The sequence below is a fragment of the Chiloscyllium punctatum genome, chromosome 3, assembly GCF_047496795.1.
Source record: "Chiloscyllium punctatum isolate Juve2018m chromosome 3, sChiPun1.3, whole genome shotgun sequence".
NCBI classification, from domain to species: domain Eukaryota; kingdom Metazoa; phylum Chordata; class Chondrichthyes; order Orectolobiformes; family Hemiscylliidae; genus Chiloscyllium; species Chiloscyllium punctatum.
Genome location: NC_092741.1, coordinates 88,777,142 through 88,795,233, shown reverse-complemented (window position 1 = coordinate 88,795,233; position 18,092 = coordinate 88,777,142). Strand labels below are relative to the sequence as shown.

The window sequence follows — 18,092 nt, the reverse complement described above, 5'->3', positions numbered from 1 at the left end:
ATGTTTCAAGATAGCCACCATCCACCAGAACAATAAGAAAAGCAAAGAAATGCAGTGAGTACTCGATATGTCTCACAGTGTCTATGAGAAGAGAAAGAGAAAACTTTTCAGGATAACAACTTTTTATCAGGACTGTTTTGAGGGCAGGATATCAGTTACCTTAACATATAAGCAATAAATACTATTTTTGGAAGATTCTACTTGAAAACGTATCATACTCCATGTTCTGCAGTTGTTCTTATATAACGGATGTATCTTCCAGTAGCTGGGTTACAGTGAGCATTGATTTAGACTAGATTGCCTCCTCTTCATGTCCATTTGTGACTGGGAAATATGCAGGGGACTGAATATTAATGAAATGCCCCCTTCTCTTTTTAGTCAAAGAAGTGGCACATAAGAAGAATACGAAATGTTATTTGAATGGTGAAACAATTGTTTATAAATATACCACAAGTTTCAGAGTCCAAAGCAACTCTGATGAACAGCTGTCAGATAATTTTGAAACAAAGGTTGAAAATAGACCCACATCTCATGGAGAAAGAACCCAAATACCTCGATGAGTAATCAACAAGACTTGAAACTCAGACATAGCCACTGAAATATTGTTTGACATTCTCTTATAATGATGATATTACATTTCACAGCTGCACTACAGAAAAGGTAGAAAAAAAACGTTAAACACAATGAATGACACATCCTGAGGCCCTCGGATGCATTTCAGCATTTCTTAGTCATTGATGATAAAAGGACCCTGAGATCATTGCACTTCTGACTTATAGTACATTTCAAACTATTTAGAGCAGTCAAGATAAAGGAAGAGAATTTTTTGTCCTAACCGATATGTCTTTGTCCTCCATTGGAATCTTATCAGCTGGGGAATGCTTGCTGCCTTCGTCTTTTTTTATCCATTTTCATTCTGACTACTCAATTGAACTCTATCTCTGCAACAGTCACTGTGAAACAGCTTTCAACTCCTGTAAAGATTCCATATTGTTTCTTAAGCATAAGGCCTAACATTTACTTTCAGGAAGCTACAGTTGTGGATAGTTCTTTGTGGAAGATTTGCAAAAGTATAGTAGCCATAATGAACTCAACACTGCTGGTTATACAGTAAGAGTGTCATTTCAGTGCACCTAATATTTGAGTATGCTTTTAGGAATCCAGGTCTACACCTCTCTTCAAAACTTTTTTCACTCCATTTCATTCACTTTTGTGCTCACCATAGTTCACAGAAGGGGACAACTCCATTATGAAAATCTCTTTTCTCACACAATGCAATAAAACAAAGAACTGCAAATGCTGGCGATCTGAGATAACAACAGAAATTGCTGGCAAACTCAGCAGGTCTGGCAGCATCTGTAGGAGAAAGCAGAGTTATTGTTCTGTGTCTGAAACATTAACTGTGCTTTCTCCCCACAGGTTCTGCCAGACCTGTTGAGTTTACCCAGCAATTTCTGGTTTTGTCACTTTCCTCACACATCCTGTTTTGTTAAAACTGACTCATCCTTTGAGATAAGTAACATTGAAAAAGTGTCTCTAGAATTAGTCATGCTGGGATTTTGCTTTTAAGCTGTATCTGACGCCACTGCAGGAGATCAGGATGCAAGTCAGAGATGTCTGACCTGTATTTACATTTATTTACATAACTGGACATCATTCAGGTGTGGTCAGATTGTGGGCATCAGGAAAACTACAGAGGACTAGAAAGAGCTCAGCAGATCAGATGGTTAAGGAAGAATGGCTATTGTTGAACAAAATATTCTTTCACTCACAACAAAGATATATTCCAGTGAGGTATTTTAGTTGGAGGTGGGGGTGGGAGGTGGCAGGGTTAAGCCAACCTGGTTAACAAAGGAAGTTAAAGATAACATCAAATTGAAAGAAAGTAAACATACATTGTGCAAAGATTAGTTGCAAACAAAAGGACGAGGAAAGGTTTGAAAACCAATAAAAGTAGTTTTAAAAATAATAATAAAGAGGAAAATGAACTTGGAGGGTAAACCTAACAAATCATTTCAAAGTGAACAACAAGACCTTCTCTAAATATATAAAAGGAAAAGCCAGGCGAAAGTGAACATAACACCCTTAGAAAATGAGGTTAGGAAAATAATAATGGGGAAAACAGAAAATGGACAGCAGAGTTAAATAAACTATTTGCATCAATTTTCATGGTAGACAATACTGATAGCATCACAAAAATACTAAATAATCAAGGCAGAACAAGGGAAGAGGGAATGGTGCAATAATTATCACTAGATGAAAATTAGCAGGCAACCCAAAGGCCGATAGGTCCCCTGGGCCTGCATCATAGGATATTAAAGGAAGTAGCTACAGAGATAATGGATACACGAGTAATCTTGCAATAACTTTAAATTATAGAAAAGTCCCAGACGATTGGAATACTTCCACTGTAACAATATTATTAAAAAAGGAAATGGGACAATAAAGAGTCACTGTAGGCCAGTCAGCTCAGTGTTTGTTATTGAGAAAACGTTAGGACCAAACGTAATGGCAGCGCAATAATCAAGCAGTCAGATTGGTTTCATGAACATGAAGTCAAGCTGACAAATTTGTTAGAATTCCTTGAGGAGGTAACAAGCAGGATAAATAAAGGAGACCAAGAAGATGTAATATATTTGAATTTCTGAATGGTTTTAAGTAAGCTACTGCATGTAAGGCCGCTTAATAAGACAAAGACCCAAGTTGTTGGGATTAGTATATTAGAATAGATATGTGAGTGGCTAAATAATAGAAGACAGAAAGTTGGAATAGAATTAACATTTTCATGATGGCAAACTCTAACTGGTGGAGTGTTAGAATGATCAGCTGTGATGACACAATTGTTTGCAATATATTTTTAAGGTCTGGATGAAAGAAGTGAAAGTACTTTTGCCAAGTTTGAGGACTACGCGTAAATAGGTGGAAAGGCAAGCAGTGAGGATGACACAAAGGATCTACAAAGGGTTGCAGACTGGTTAATTGAGTGACCATAACTTAGCAGATTCGAGAGCATGTGAGGTTATGCACTATGGCAGGAGGAATAGTACAGCTGAATATTATTTAAACAGAGAAACTACAGAAAGTTGCAATGTAAGTCTGGGGATATTGTGCATAAAATACAACAAAAAGCTTGCATCCAAATTCAGCAGGTAATAGGGAAGGAAATGGAATGTTGGCCTTTATTTCCAAGGGAATGACATGTAAAGAAAATGGCAAGTTTTGCTAGAACTATATAAAAGACTAATCAGAAAATACCTAGAATACTGAGAACCGTTTTGGTCCCTTTGTCAAAGGTAAGATATAGTGGCATTGGAGATAGTCTGGAGAAGGTCCATTAGATTGATCCTAGGTATGGAACAATTGTCTTAAGAGGACTGGCTTTATAGTTATTGGAGATTAGGAGAATGAGAGATGACCTTATTGAAATATATAAGATTTTTAGAGGGCTTGACAGGGTAGATGTGGAGAAGTTGGTTCCCCTTGTGGGAGAATCTAGGGCTAGAGGGCATAATCTCAAAGTAAAGAGTCATCCAGTTAGGACAGTGGTGAGGCAGAATTTCTTCTCTCAGTGGATAAGAGTCTGTGAAATTCTTTACTGCTGAGGATTGTCATTGCTAAGTCATCACGTATATACAAGGCTAAAATAGAACAGATTTTTCATCAGTAAGGGAATCAAGGGTTATGGGGAAAAGGCAGAATAGAGGACTTGAGGATTATCAGATCAACCGTGATCTCATTGAGTGGTGGAGCAGACTCGGTGGGCTGACTGGCCTGTGAGTCTTAGATTTTATGGCCATATATTTTGGTATAGTGTTAGTCAAGAAAAAGAAACAAGGAACCAATGTGTAGCAGCCACCTGATCCCCAACTAATATGAGTCTAAAAATGAGGCAGGCAGTGTTGCTTGAATACTGTCACTGCACATAAGCTTTCTCTAAAAGTACCTTGTGCAATGATGTGAGCCTACCTCTATTTCTTGGTGCAGGTTCTGGCTTGATTTTTATGGCTCCTTGGTGGCCAGGTTTATGGTACGGCATGTTAACCCTGGTGAATTGCTAACCCACTGCTTTCTTGCCCATCCTGACCAAGTTTTCATAATATAGTAAATGGGCAGGAAACAAAATCACCAGTCTACCCATCATTTTGGGAAAAAAAGATCGACCCTACTAAAGAGCCAGTTGAGCTGAATTAGCTTTATGTTGACCATACAGCAGTTGGCATGAGCAAATTGACAAGAGTGGTGACTTTCATCATCTGGAAAGGAAGGAGGGGGATATATCTCTTTGGGAAGTGGGGCTATTGCTCTGTAAGCTTCATTGGTACTCCCTCACAAAATACTCAAGATGGTATCCCCAAATCTACCTGCTGGCCTCCACAACCTTCACCCTCCCCCACCCCCCACATCCAGTCCCACACCCTCTTTGCTCCCTTACCTAGAATACCCAAACCCTTCCCACCCTAAAAGCCTAGTGTTTGCCCAGGATCCATTGTTCCTCTTTCTGGGGACTGGGTAATTGATGGTGATTAAGTTGTGGTTCTGCTGAGACTGCTGGCAATGCCAGCCAATCAAACTGACTAATAGTTCTTGAGGGCAGGACTTCCTTCCACTGAGGAATGGAACTCCCACTCTCTGTTTGGTAAGGCCACCAGTATTATGCATCACCACAGAGTGAGTGACCTTTTTAAAAGTTGGTTAGTTTGGCTAGTCAGCTTCCTAATGACTGGAGCGGGGGCACAATTCAATTAATTGTTACTTGCAGAAAATTACCCCACTAAGTTTGATTAAAGTAATTTGTCAGAGAAATATGATGACTGAACAATACTTTTTATTCTATTCATTCACAGGATGTGGGCGTCAATAGCTCAGCCAGTATTTATGGCCCATCTCTAATTGCCCAGAGGGTAGTTAAGAGTAAATCGCATTGCTATGGGTTTGGAGTCACAGGTCAGACCAGGTCATGCCATTGGTGAATATGTTTCTCCAAATAATCAATAATTATTCCATGGTCATCATTAGACTCTTAATTCCAGATTTTCATTGAATTCAAATTCAACCATCTGCCATGGCAGGATTCAAACCCAGGTCCCCAATCACTAAATCTGAATTACCAACATCTTTTCTCCCTCAGCCCTTCAACATCCTCTCCCCGCCACTACTATCGCAGAAATGCTGCCCTCTCCATACTTCACTTTAACTCTGATGAAGAGTCATCGAGACTCAAAACATTAGATTGCTTTCTCTCCCTAGATGCTGTCTGACCTACTGTGATCTCCAACACTTTTTGTTTTCAGTTCAGATTCCAACATCTGTGGTAATTTGCTCCTACTTTCTCCAGAGCACTAACCTGGCTGTCTGGATTACTAGTTTAGCAATAATAACACTCGGCCATCGCCTACCCCCACTCTTTAAGGCAGTCTACTCTAAGTCTGCAGCTGAAACTGGGTATCTTAGAATTTCAAAAAATAATTTTCTCTGATGTATGTTCAATTGACATACAATGATTCAAATGACTCTGACCTTCCTGGTCACTTGAAGTATTATAATACTATTGGAAGGAAAAGAGAGTTCTGCATGGTAGACTAATTAGTAAAGGTAGATCACATGGGATTTAGGGTGAACTTGTCAAATGGCTACAAAATTGGCTTTATAGTTGGAGACAGAGGGTGGTGGTGGCAGGTTGTTTTTCACACTAGAGGTCTGTGACCAGCGCTGTTTCACAGGGATCGATACTAGATCCACTTTTTTTTTCATTTATGATTTGAATGAGAATATCGATGGCATGGTGAGTAAGTTTCCGGATGACACCAAAACTGGTGGTGTAGTGGACAGTGAAGGAGGTTATTTAAGATTACAAAGACATCTTGATCAATTGGGTCAATGTACTGAGGATTTGCAGATGGAGTTGAATTTGGATAAATGTGAGGTATTGCATTTTGGTGATATAAACAAGGACAGGTCCCATACAATTAATGATAGGGCCCTGAGGAGTGTTGTAGAGCAGAGAGACCTTGGAGTTCAGCTACATAATTCTTTGACATTTGAGTCACAGTTAGACAGGGTGGTTAAGAGGGCATTGAGATGACTTGCCTTCATTGCTCAGACCTTTATGTATAGGCGTTGGGATGTTGTGTTGAGCTTGTACAGAATATTGGTGAGACCTCTTCCGGAGTATTGTGTGCAGTTCATGTTGCCATTATAGAAAAGGTATTGTTGAACTGGAGAGGGTTTGGAAAAGAGTTACCAGGATGTTGCCAGGGTCTGAAGAGTTTGTGACATAAAACTTGACTGGAAAGACTGGGACTTTTTCACTGGAGAATACGAGGCTGAGGGGTGAACTTATTGAAGTTTATAAAATCATGGAGGGCATAGATAAGGTGAACAGCAAGGTTTTTTTTCTCTAGGGTGGGGAAATTCAAAACTAAGGGGGATATAAATAAGAAAAAGTTTTAAAAACGACACGAGGAGCAAGCTTTTTACACAGAGAGTGGTTCATGTGTGGACTGAACTTCCAGAAGCAGTAGTGGATGCAGGTACAGTTACAAAATTTAACACACACCTGGATAAGTACATGAATTGGAAAGGTTTGGAGGGATGTGGACCAAACAAGCAAATGAGACTAGTTTAGTTTGGGAACATGGTTGGTGTGGACTCGTTGGACCAAAGGGTCTGTTTTCATGCTGTATGACTCTATTCTCAATCATTTATGACTCACTGACTCTCTGACCCTATAAGGTTGTTGCTGACATGGGTGGTCTCAGAACCATCATATAGTCTTGACACTGGTGTCCTGATGCCTGTCAGAAAATTTAGCCTTTTGTTTCCTAAGTAGCAAGAGTTTACCTTGAATTTGCTTCTATCTCCTGTTTCTATGGCCTCCACTAGATAGCGCACTTGCAATACGAGGAAATTTGTTCTGGCCCACAGTCATAATTAAGCCAAACTCACTTTACTTGAGTGTTTAGAAAGCCACCAAGTCTTTACGTTTTATGAGTGGATGGCTGCCAGCTCAGGTCTCTAATTACCAATGTCTTGTCACTCTCAAAGGGCATTTAAAACACAATGATCTCTATACCTACTATTCAAATAAAAGACACATATTTATGCAGATGACGGCTGAACTGAGATGACAGCATTTGAAAGACTTATTCATAAATAGTTCTCAGTAAGATTGCTATGTTTTATTTTAGATTTTAGTGAAAAACAAACTAATTGCATCAGGTTGAAATAAAAGCGACAAATGCCTGCCATGGAAACTGAACTAGGCGAAAGTGAGGACTGCAGAAAATCCTGAGGAGGTAGAACATTTTCTGCAGCCTCGACTTTTACAATGTAACATTCATGTTGTCATCTTTTGTTGAAGTCAAGAAATAAAGAAATCATGTAAAACACTGAGTTCTGAAGAAGGGACACTGGACTCTGCTTTCTCTCCAAAGATGCTGCCAGACCTGTCAATTTCTCAATTTTTGTACATAAAAGATTAGTGTCAGTAATCGTATTTATTGTGAAAACCCATCGGGTCTCTTGGGAAAGAAATCTGCCACTCAAACATGATCTGGCATATATGTGACTCCAGATCCACATTAATAAAGTTGACTCTTAAATGTGTTTTGGAACTACTCCAGCAAAGTTCTCAGTTTTGTCAAACAGCAATAAAAAGACAATAATGAATAATAATAGCTGATCAAACCAATATTGTCCAAAACATTAGATATGAGAAAGGAATACTCTGTCCAGTCAATCTTGCAAATTCCTCTTTAATAATAACAGATTTATCAAACAGCAACCTAGCATAATTGTACTCATCGAATCATACCTTTCCACCAATGTCCTATACTTCTCCATCTCTATCCCAGTGTCTGGCTTTGTATGTCCTGTACCATTGGCAAAGTCTGTCATTACAACAAAGATAGCCTGTATCATGTTGTGCAGGACTGTCATCATGCAGAGTCAAATTGATTCAGATCAAATCCAGCAGCTCAAAACTAGCAACCTATGAGATGCTGTGACCATCAGCAGCAGGAGAATTGTGTTCAATCACAGCTGTAACCTCATGGCCTGGAATATCCCCTACTCTATCAATATCATCAGGCCTAAAGACCAACCTGGTTCAGTGAACAGTGAGGAGGACATGTCAAAATAAATACCTTTCATACCTAAAAATATGAAGCTAGAAAACAGGACTACATACACATATGTAAAAGGAACATTCACTAGATAAAGCAAAGCAAACCTACAAGCTCTTACATCCAAGCTTTTGTTATTCTGCCACAACAGGATCCTGCCACATTCTGTTGACAATTAAGTAATTAAGAGGAGGAGGAAGCACCAAAGGTAGCCCCATTCCCAATGACAGGAGAGTGCAACACATCAGTACAAAAGAACAGGCTTTGCATATATCTCATTTGCATCGATCTCATCTTCCACCTAAGGTCTCCAGAATCACAGATGCCAGTAAAATGTGATTTAAGAAACTACAAACTTCTGGATACTGCAAAAGTTGTGGACCCTGGCAATGTTTTGGAAATAGTACTGAAGATTTGTGCTCCAGAACTAACCTTGCCACTAGCCATGCTGTTCCATATTGTTATAGTTATCATTATAACACTGGCATCTACTTGACAATGTGTATAACTGACCATATCCTGTGTACAAAACACAAGACAAGCTTGATCTGGTCAATATCACTGCCCTCGATTATCAGCAAAGCAAAGGAAGATGCTGGAGACAGTGTTATCAAATGCACACATTCATCAATAGATTCTTAATCAATTCTCACTTTGAGTTCCACCAGGGCCACTCAACCTCAAACTGCATGTCATTCACGGCCTGAACATAAACGTAAAAGCTGAATTCAGGAAGTGTGGTAAAAGTGACTGCCCTTAACTTCAAAGAAGCATTTGGCACCATGGAGCTCTAAGAGTAGTGAGGTATTTGGGAATCACAAGGGACACTCTCTCCTAGCATGAACCATAGCAAAAGATGGTTGTTGTGGTTGTCGAAAGCCAATCATTTCACTCCCCAGTTAGCATTGCAAAAGTTCATCAGGGTAAACCGAGTATCAACTTCTTCAGCCCATTATCAATGAACTTCTCTCCATAATGAAGTCAGAGGTGCAGATATTTGCTGATGATTAAACGAGTTAAGTATCAATGACAGCTTCCCAGATACCTAAGCAGTTTATGTCAATGTAGAAGACAGGAACAACAGATGTGAGGCATTTGGGGCATGAATTCCATTTGCCACAGTAAAATTCCTAAATATAAATAAAAGGAATTGGTCTATTCAAATTCAATTCTAAGAGGGATGCACTTTAAGGGTGGGTTGCCATCCTCAACACTTCTGAAGCTGCTGCCCTGGAACTTGCTGTCAGCTGAAGTGGTGGATGCAGAAATTCTTTGTGAGTATAGCAACTTGGGATGAGAGCCTTCAGTTGTGTGGATGGTTTGATAATGTTGGGGTTGTCTCCTCAGTGAAGATAAGGTTGAAAGCTTTGAGAAAGATATTCAAAATCACTGGAGTCTGAAAGAGTATAAATCAGGAGAAAATGTTCCAGTTGGCAGATGCATCAAGAATTGGGTTCATCAAGTTAAACTAACTGGCAAGAAAAAAAGAGATGACAAAAGGAAAAAGCTTTCCAAGCAGAAAGAAGTTAGATTCTGGACTCACTGTCTGGAAGTGAGGTGGGAGCAGTTTTTAATCATAGCTTTTATAAGACAACTGGATAATTACCATAAGAGAAAATATTAGGAAGACTTGATAAAAAGGTAAGAGAATGGAAGCAGCTGAGTTTTTTTACAGGAACTAGCCCAAATGTGACCAGTTCAATGGCCTCCTTCTACATTACAACCGGTCTATAATTCTATATTATAAATACTGTGGCTGTTGTGTCACCTCCACCTCTCAGAGGCAAACAGAGATGGTCAATAAATGTTGGTACTTCCAGCAATGTTCACATTCTTTGAATGAGTAAAACAACTTTAAATCAAGGATAAGAAAAAATTATTTATGGTCTACCCTACCTTTATTTTACCTGTAACAATTATGTCTGCAATTCATATGATATTTCTCGATGTATTACTTCAATACATTTATTAATTTGTTTTATTATACATATTGGTAAAAATAATTTCAATCCTCATGTGTTAAGAGGCATTAAACATCCTGGTGTGTTTATCATCCTGGTATGTTAGCCATAATGTGGAGGAGCTGGTGTTGGACTGGGGCAAAATGACACAACATCAGGCTATCGTCCAGCAGGTTGATTTGGAAGCACTGCCTTTTGAAGCACTGTTCCTTCACCAGACAGCTACCTGATGAAGGAGCAGCGCTTCAAAAGCTAGTGCTTTCAAATAAACCTGTTGGACTATAACCTGGTGTTGTGTGATTTTTAACTTTATGTTATCTTCATTCCTTTAATTTATGACAAAGGAGCAGGGGCTTAGGAATTTCAGCAGAAGAATATTTTTCACATTTTATGAGCATGGAATGGTTTACCACAAATGGTTTTGAAACTGTAACGTAATTTTACAAGAAATTGAATACATGTTTAAAGAACAATGTGGAAGCACATACAAAAAGGCACAAAAACTGGAAAGACAGCACTTGTGGAAGAACTAGCAGAATTAAAGAACAGTAGGCCAAATGGCCTTTCTCTGTGCTAGTATTTCAGTCCATGAAATGATTTAAAATGGTACCCAGTGTTTTCCATAACATCTTGTGAATGGTCATCAAATATGAGAGACTGTCCATATTAAAATGTTATCATTCAATATGTGTGAAATGTTGTCATGTAGGAGCTGTAAAATGATGTTATATGACAGATTTGAGATTGTTTTTGATCAGAAATGAATCACTGCCATTTGCCAGACATGAAATTTTAACAGGATCAAAACGTTCTTAAATGCTATGAAATATCTTGTGAAAAATACTACAGACTGACTTCAGCTTTCAGCAATGGTGAAGGATAAGTTGTAGCAGATTAGGCATGTCATAAGCTGCACCCATTGTATATAAATGTGATTTACTTTTTCTTGAAGCTAATGGAAGGAGATATCAAATGAGGTGTACATAATTGGTGGATGATCAGCTACTGTCTGCTTTCTGTCACCGCTGAAAGCTGACATTAACTTCTATTGGCTACCAGACACTAAAGTACTGCAAAAGCACTCCTGATTACCATCTGTGAAACACTCAGGACACTAAATGCAAAACCTTGCCAGACCACACATTAAATTCTATCAGAAGCTTTCTGCAAAGCGCTGGTTAGCTACCACACTAGAAATATTGTAGGAGAATATTCCTGCATTCCACTCACAAATTGCCATCAGGCACAACATAGTTCACAGTTGATAAGTTTTATACTACACAAAAAAGTTAAGAATAAGAATGGCCTTTACACTTCAAATATCTTCCAGAAGTGATTGCTTAAGATCCTGGTCCACAGTTCAGTATTTCACAGGAAAACAACCTGGGAAGATGAAACTTTTGGGTCAGAGAATGTGTGATCTCAGGTGTGATTGAGTTAAGTGGGATCTTACTTTATATGGCTCACATTGTATTATATTGAATAAAAATACTGAAAATATGCAGGCATTAATAATCCTGCTTTTGAAGACATAAATAATGATGTTCATTTAAAATGCATAAATTTATGACAAATCTGTCTTCCTGATCTCCTAAGAAAAGACAGAGCTAATAGTGCTTGCTGTATCATACTACTTCTGCTGTATTCGCATCACCATTTAGATAAAATTTAGGAAAAACTTAACACTATTACATGCACCTCAAATTCTACTTGACAGTGCATTTGTAAAAAGTGTGTGACTACAAATTGGTACAAATTGAATGAAAATGAGAAGAAACATTAAAGAACATAAAGGCATCATTCCACCTTCTCTACTCTTACAAACATTTAATAATCCAAAATAGGAGCTGAAGTAGATCAATGAATTACTTCAGCCTGCCCCAACAGTTAATAAGATTATGGCGGATTTGTTTGTGTTTCTAATTCCACGTTCCCATCTAACCTGATAACCTTTGATTACTTACCTAACAAGAAAACATTTATCTCTGCTTTAAAAGTATTCAATGGCCCACCTTCACAACCTTCTGAGGCTGAGAGTTCCAAAGTCGCACAGCCCTCTGAGAGAAAATAAAGCCTCCTTGACTCTCTCCTAAGAGGGTGACCCCTAATTTTAACATTTTTAATTGCCCCTTAATTCTGGATGCACACATAAAACTAAATATCTTTTTTACATCCAGTTTGTCAAAACCATTCAGGAGCTTATACATTTCAGTCAAATCACCCACATTCTTCAAAGCTTCAGTGGAAACAAGCTCACTCTGTTCAACTTTTCCTTATAAGACAACCTACTTATTCCAGGAATCAATTTAAAAACTGTCTCTGAACTATCTCTAAAGCATGTACATCCTTTCTTAGGGACTGAAAGGCGTTTCTGTGGCAACAGGCGGGATTTGAGGATGGTGTGTTGCCTTCCTAGTGCCAGGATTAAGGACATTGCAGATAGAGTGCAAGAAATCCTCAAGGGCGAAGGTGAAGAGCCAGACGTGGTGGTGCATGTTGGCACAAATGACGTCGGGAAGAAGAGGAGGAGGGGCATTCTTCAGTGGGACTTTGGAGAACTCGGAAGAAGGCTGAAAAGCAGGGCATCCAGGGTGGTTATCTCCAGTTTGCTTCCAGTTCCTTGGGCTGGAGAGGACAGGAACAGGGAGATAATGGACTTGAATGTGTGGCTGGGGAACTGGTGCAGGAAGCAAGGATTTAAATTCTTGGATCACTGGGGTATGTTTAGCGGTAAGGATAAATTATACAAGAGGGACGGGTTGCACCTCAATAGGTGGGGGCGCCAACATTCTGGCAGGTAGATTTGCTACTGCAACACAGCTGCGTTTAAACTAAATAGCGGGGTGGGGGGGGGGGGCAAACTGGAAGTTTAAGAAGGAAGTTAAAGGGAAAGTTAGAACAAGAGAAGTCAAGAAAGACAATGGAATCAATGGAGCAGAAAACTCAAAACTCAAAAAAGGATCATGCCGTAAGGTCAAGTGAAATAGTGATTGATAGGAAGCGTGAGAAGAGTAACAAATTAAGAATATTATATATGAATGCATGAAGCATTAGAAATAAGGTGGATGCGCTTGAGGCTCATATGATGTTGTGGGGATAACTGAGACGTGGCTTCAAATGGACAGGGCCTGGGAAATGAATATTCAAGGCTATACGTGCTATCGTAAGAACAGACTGACTGGCAGAGGGGATGAGGTTGCCCTGTTGGTAAGGAATGATATTCAGTCCCTTGCGCGGGGGGACCTAGAATCAGGGGATGTAGAGTCAGTGTGGATAGAGCTGAGAAATTCTAAGGGTAGAAAGACCCTAATGGGAATTATCTGCAGGCCCCCAAACAGTAGCTTGGATGTAGTGTGTAAGTTGAATAAGGAGCTGAAATTGGCCTGTTGCAAAGATATTACTACAGTTTTTATGGGGGACTTCAACATGCAGGTAGACTGGGAGAATCAGGATGGTACTGGACTCCAAGAAAGGGAGTTTGTGGAGTGCCTCCGAGATGGATTCTTAGAACAGCTTGTGCTGGAGCCTACCAGGGAAAAAAACAATTCTGGATCTGGTATTGTGCAACGAACCGGATTTGATCAGGGATCTCAAAGTAAAGGAGCCATGAGGAGGTAGTGACCATAATACAATAAACTTTAGTCTGCAGTTTGAAAGGGAGAGGGTAGAATCGGAAGTGACAATATTTCAGTTGAATAAGGGGAAGTACGGAGCTATGTGGAAGGAGCTGGCCAAAGTTCAATGGTGCAATACCCTAGCAGGGATGGCAGTGGAACAACGATGACAGGTATTTCTGGGTATAATGCAGAAGATGCAGGATCAGTTCATTCCAAAAAGGAAGAAAGATCCTAAGGATAGGCAGGGGTGGTCGTGGCTGACAAGGGAAGTTAAGGACCATATAAAGACAAAAGGGAAAAGTATAACATAGCAAAGATGAGTGGGAAAATGGAGGACTGGGAAGCTTTTAAAGAACAACAGAGGATAACTAAAAAGGAAATATGCAAAGAAAAAATAAGTTACTTAGGTAAACTGGCCAAAAATATAAAGGAGGATAGTAAAGGCTTTTTTAGGTATGTGAAAAGAAAAACTAATGGTTAAGATTAAAATTGGGCCCTTGAAGACAGAAACAAGTGAATTTATTATGGGGAACAAAGAAATGGCAAAAGAGTTGAATTGGTACTTTAGATCTGTGTTCACTGGAGAAGACATAAACAATCACCCAGATGTAATAGTGGCTGAAGGACCTGAACTGAAGTTAATTTATATTAGGCATGAAATGATGTTGGAGAGACTGTTAGGTCTGAAGGCTGATAAGTCCACGATGGTCTGCATCCCAGGGCACTGAAGGAGGTGGCTCTAGAAATCGTGGATGCATTGGTGATCATTTTCCAATGTTCTGTAGATTCAGGATCAGTTCCTGTGGATTGGAGGGTGGCTAATGTTGTAAAACAAATACTGGATTAGTGGTGCTGGAAGAGCACAGCTGGAAGAGCATTCTTGATGAAGGGCTTTTGCCCGAAACGTCGATTTCGCTGCTCATTGGATGCTGCCTGAACTGCTGTGCTCTTCCAGCACCACTAATCCAGGGTGGCTAATGTTGTCTCACTTTTTAAGAAAGGAGGGAGAGAGAAAACAGAGAATTATAGACCAGTTAGTCTGACCTCAGTGGTGGGAAAAATGCTGGAGTCAATTATAAAGGATGAAATTACAACACATCTGGATAGCAGTAACAGGATAGATCAAAGTTAGCATGGATTTATGAAGGGGAAATCATGCTTGACTGATCTTCTAGAATTTTTTGAGGGTGTAACTTTGAAGATGGACAAAGGAGATCCAGTGGACGTAATGTACCTGGACTTTCAGAAAGCCTTTGATAAAGACCCGCATAGGAGGTTAGTGCAAAAACTTTGGGCACATGGTATTAGGGGCAAAATACTGACATGGATGGAAAATTGGTTGGCTGACAGGAAACAAAGAGTAGTGATAAACGGCTCCCTTTCGGAATGGCAGGCGGTGACTAGTGGGACCGCAGCTTTTTACAATGTACATTAATGATATAGATGAAGGTATTAAAAGTAATATTAGCAAATTTGCTGATGACACAAATCTGGGTGGCAGGGTGAAATGTGAGGAGGATGTTAGGAGAATACAGGGTGACCTGGACAGGCGAGGTGAGTGGACGGAGGCATGGCAGATGCAGTTTAATGTGGATAAATGTGTGGTTATCCACTTTGGTGGCAAGAACAGGAAGGCAGATTACTATCTAAATGGAGTCAAGTTAGGTAAAGGGACAATACAACAAGATCTAGGTGTTCTCGTACATCAGTCAATGAAAGCAAGCATGCAGGTACAGCAGGCAGTGAAGAAAGTTAATAGCATACTGGCCTTCATAACAAGAGGATTTGAGTATAGAGGCAAAGAGGTCCTTCTGCATCTGTACAGGGCTCTGGTGAGACCACACCTGGAATATTGTGTGCAGTTTTGGTTTCCAAATTTGAGGAAAGACATTCTGTCTATTGAGGGAGTGCAGTGTAGGTTCACGAGGTTAATTCCCGGAATGGCGGGACTATCTGAAAGATTGGAGCGACTGGGCTTGTATACCCTTGAGTTTAGAAGGCTGAGAGGGGGTCTGATTGAGATGTATAAGATTGTTAAAGGATTGGACACTCTGGAGGCAGGAAGCATGATTTCGCTGATGGGTGAGTCCCAAACCAGAGGACACAGTTTAAAAATAAGGGGTAGGCCACTTAGAACAGAGTTGAGGAGAAACTTCTTCACCCAGAGAGTGATGGGTGTATGGAATGCTCTACCCCAGAAGGCTGTGGAGGCCATGTGTCTGGATACTTTCAAGAAAGAGTTGGATATAGCTCTTAAGGATAGTGGAATCAAGAGTTATGGGGATAAGGCAGGAACAAGATACTGATTGAGGATGATCAGCCATGGTCATAATGAATGGTGGTGCTGGCTCGAAGGGCAGAATGGCCTACTCCTGCACCTATTATCTATTGTCTATTAAATAAGGAGAACAAAACTGCATTCATTATTCAAGATGTGGTCTCACCAATGCCCTGTAAAACTGAAGCATAATATATCCTTACTTATACATTGAATTCCTCTAATAATAATGAATAGCAACAATTAGCCTTCCTGATGTCGTGCATTTCTCCTTTTGTGGTAAGGGTGCCTTGGCTGACATTGTACTCTCACCATCAGCATGGCTGAGATGTGATGAATTTACCTGGTGCGAACAATTGAGTTTTATGTCCTCTAGTTGAAAATGCTTAATAGTGTAAACAGTGCTGATTGTGTCTGAATTGGCAGCTGATACTCAGGTTTGGTGGGAAGGGGAGGGTTTTATGGGAATATGGGATTTTACTAAAACGGGAAATGTGGTAGTTGGCGTGACTTAGTTGGGGAGCAGTCAATTTTTCAATGGTGTATTTGTGTTGGGTCAAGCCTCACGCTGACCTGTGGCTTGCCACTATTTGCATTTCCTTGTATTTTCACAAAACATTTTGCAATGACATCCTACCTTCAAGTTGGGGGGTGTGGTGCTGGGAACAGTCAGTTTATGCTACAACAGAAAGATGAATCTCAAGGTTTTAGTGCAGGATGGAAGAGAGCACCTAAAGCACAGAGATAAGAGGTGGGGGTAACATTCCTCTAAAATACCTGGGTGTGTGCACATCACTGATTCAAGGTGTCGTGCAAGGCAATTGGCATTGGCATGTCAATCGGTTCTGGAAGTTGCCACCACGCATGGACCTCTGAATCCTGTGCAGCCCAGAAGAAAATTAGAGGGAACACTGGAGTAGAAGGGAGGGGCAGTGTTGGCTTTTGGAGGGCAGATGTGGGTAGAAGGTGGAGGTGACATTTTATGAATTACTCCTGGTTCACACCTCTGGAATGAGGATTCCCCTGAAATAACTACAATAGACACTGGTATCCCATCACTAAGTCACCCATTATTAACATGTACATAGTACCTAACACTGGTCTGCCTTCTTCAGAACCAGTTCTCAAAGTGAAAAGAATCTCTGACACTCCTGTTTACATCCATCAGCCAGGTCTCCCTGATTGGATCAGATTAACAGCCCTAATTAGGGAACGCATGCTGTATGAGATTCAGCTGGCTGACCTCATTGCAATCGCTACACCCTTATTTCTTGCCACTTTTTTTCATCAAAACCACAAAAGAAGCTTCTGCCTGCCCATCTACCCAAACCAATCATGTTATTATCCTGTTCAATGACCTTGCTACCAGACTTAAAAGAGCTTTAATTACTCATTTAAATATGTTGCTTAGGCTGCCAATTACAGAGCTGACCTACCTGGCATCTATGGAGTGTGTTGGCTCAGGAGGTATTGTGTTAGCAATCTGGCATTTTTTATGTTTTCCTCTGCCCAAAGCACACCTGTCAGGGGCATTAAAAATCCAGCTTTGCTTTTTCTTCTATGATAAGGAAATATCTCTAATTCCCCTACAATTGTCATTGTCTGTCAATCAGGAAGTGTGTTGGGATATTTAGCTCTTGGACTAAGTTTGTCTCAACACATAATGTTGGCACAGACATGAATAAATTGAAATGAATGTAATATGAAGTATATGCAGGTGAAATTTCAATTTGAAAAATATCTGCTCTAACGCTGTGCTCTCAATAATGTTAAGGTTAATTGCAATGGATTAGACAGGAAAGTAGTAGGCCATGATACAGAGCCTGGGAGGAGAAAGTGAGGACTGCAGATGCTGGAGATCAGAGCTGAAAATGTGTTGCTGGAAAAGCACAGCAGGTCAGGCAGCATCCAAGGAACAGGAGAATCGACGTTTTGGGCATCAGCCCTTCTTCAGGAATCCTGAAGAAGAGCTGATGCCCGAAACGTCGATTCTCCTGTTCCTTGGATCCTGCCTGACCTGCTGCGCTTTTCCAGCAACACATGATACAGAGCCTCCCTGTTTATCCAGGAGGTTTTTCTGTAGCCCACACATACCTGTTGCACTGTCAGCTGA

At 40.2% G+C, this 18,092-nt stretch overlaps 1 protein-coding gene across 1 annotated transcript in view; it reads right to left on the bottom strand.

The window, feature by feature from the left end:
* rspo3 (R-spondin 3) overlaps positions 1 to 18,092 on the bottom strand; it is a 112,247-nt gene that overhangs the window by 3,039 nt on the left and 91,116 nt on the right. The gene's annotated exons all lie outside the window — the stretch shown is intronic.